A 2,824-nucleotide genomic window follows, 5' to 3' on the forward strand; every position below is an offset into this window, starting at 1 on the left:
TTTCTTGCAATATACTCTCAAAGTCGTGACTTTTTCCTTTGAGACGCGCAAAGTGAAAAACGTGATTTAATATTTCAAATTTCCAAGCTATATCTGAGTTTTCTTTAAAGATACATCAAAAACGGCAATGGAACCTTCTTGTTCAGGTATTTAGGCAATACAAAGTGATTTTAGTTTTCTTTTACTATGGTTCTAAGTATTTTATTATATTTCTTATCGTAAGCGTAAAAATAAGGGGTTTTTGGCTATATACGTAGACATATAGTTGAGAAGTAAGTACGATCAAGCAAAAGTGTAATCATTTACATATACCTTGGACGTTATAGTGTCATTCTGCAAAAAAAAAGTTGCGGCGTGTCTGCGCACTTTTTCAGTATATCGATTTATATAATACAACCTCGTTGGTGAAATATACATGAAATTCTCGATGAAGAACAAATCCAAATATAACAAGTGAAGTGACTAAGTACAAAGCATACAAAAAAGTAATATTGTTATTGTCCCATTCGTTGTTTGCTCAATTACTGTTTTGTTATACCCTACATACGGCATAACTATTAGGTACATATGTCTATTATCAAAAGTAGGCTAAATACGGTTTTGTTTCAAAGACGAAACTTTTAGTACTTGCATGTATCAAAGAAAGTATGTATACATTTATGTACATATCTGCTTAGAGTCATAAAATAAAATTTGGGTTTATTTAATTTTACAATAATAGCTTAGAATGACGTACATGATGCATATTTTTAGTGTTAATTATAATCTTTGTTATTGTTTATAGTGTTGCTATTTCTATGCATGAATGTCATGTGCAGTGAATATAAATAATGATAGTGATGATATTTTTAACTAATATGGTTACGGGTAGACGGGTTAACGGAGAATAACCATAACTATAAAGGGCCTAATTATATTATTATTTTCTTTATAGGAACGAGCTCAAATATCATATGGGTTACAGTACATTTTGCTTTGCTGCCTTTATGCTTAAGTGCACATTTAAGATACCTACCCCAAAATGTGCATCAGAGGCATTATTTTAAACATTTATAAGGAAACTGCTCCGATAGATGCATTCAACATACCTGCACATTGGCGCTACCTGCCTTAAAAATTGTGCAACTAGTAGCAATTATCGCAGAAAGTATTACGTTTACCTGCACTGACCCTACAATTACCTAATTTTACAATCTTTTATTTATTTTGCTCATCTCGCGGAACAACGAAAATGGCTATCAATTTATGTAGTTATATAGATAATTAGATACTATTCAGTAAAAATTTCGCTTGCAGTAATTTCTACGTGGTAAGTGCTTTTCCATTATTTGGTTTCATAGGGATTTGATTACCTTCCTCATTGAAGTAGTAAAGAAAATTCGCTTAAGTGCCTTTTTCGGTTAAGTGCACAAGTTTTTCGTGCAAAGAAGGATATGCAGCTAAGCAAAATATACTGTACTCGTCAAAGCCTTTACGAAATAATGAGAAACTCTCGCTGCGATCAATTAAATGATAAATTTAAGGTTTTAAGGGGACAAATGAAAGATCGCATCAGGCCGTATGATGAAAATTTTCTGAGTTCAAAATTCGTTGGAATAGGTCCTGTAGACACGAAGAACGTTTTTTGAAAGCAAACAAAAGTTGGCTTGAGTCCTCTATAGGTTTTCCGTGTTCAAAACAAAATAAACGTCAATTGTCAGAAGAAGCTCTAGAGGCGCGAATCAAAGATTTTAAGAGATACAGAGAACATTTTTCTCGCAAGTGCAACAGAAAAAAGACGAATGAAGATATATTCAATAGACTTTTGATTAGTTCCGACCCTGTTGTATCAAGTATCAGAAAACTATCCCAAAAAAAATTGCAGGATTTGCCGAAAGAAGCACAACAGTTGTTAATTATGCAGCCTTATAGCGATGATGAAGATGTTGATAGTGATGACAATGACGCCAGCGAAGATGACGATTACTTTTATTAAAGGTTATATATTCTTAATTGCTTTCTAGGCTTAACAAAAACATGTAGATAATTGTTGAAGAGAAAATTTGCACAATTCGTATTCATTATCATATAAAAAATTACCTAAAAAGGTGATGATGTGGGTGATGTTGATGATGAAAATAGTAATGAAGATAATGATGGGGATAATTATTATAATGATAGAAGAGGAGTTTAACTTGTAATTAATGATGATTAGGATTTTGACAAATTATCATTAATAATAAAAAATATTTATGGGAGTAAAAACAAAATTTTAACTTTTCTCGCTCTTTGGTAAAGCCTTAAAAACCCACGTAAAAAAAAAATCCTACTAACCTATTTTCGGATTTGTCTTTTTTTACTTCATTTGGTGCTAGCTATAAATCAAAATATTTTAAATTAAATGTACGTATGAATTGATTTCCACTTTCAGGGTCGATTACCCCACTGTGAGCTGGTGCAAAATGATTTTTTTTTATGATTAGCTTACTCTGTTAGTTTAAGCAGAAGGAATCCATTCACTGATTTTTGCAGAAAATTAGAAGTTTTTGGTATATTTAATTTTAATTTAATTTTTGATCTCGAGAGTGTCGGCTTTTTAACAAATTCGTTCAACGTTATTTTTTGAGCAGCCACTTCCAACGCGAATGTTCTTCTTCTTATTTGGCGTTGTAACCGCCTAAGCGATTTTGGCCGAGGCCAAAACAGCACGCCAGTCATTTCCCTTCTGTGCTAACTGACGCCAATTGAAAATGCCAAGTGAAGCCAAGTCCTTCTCCAGCTGGTCTTTCCAACGCAGAGGAGGCCTTCCTCTTCCTCTGTTACCAGCATCGCGGCCCGCGTTGAA

This window comes from Rhagoletis pomonella, unplaced genomic scaffold (assembly GCF_013731165.1).
Source record: "Rhagoletis pomonella isolate Grant_MI unplaced genomic scaffold, Rhpom_1.0 Rhpom_scaffold_00204, whole genome shotgun sequence".
Lineage (NCBI taxonomy): Eukaryota > Metazoa > Arthropoda > Insecta > Diptera > Tephritidae > Rhagoletis > Rhagoletis pomonella.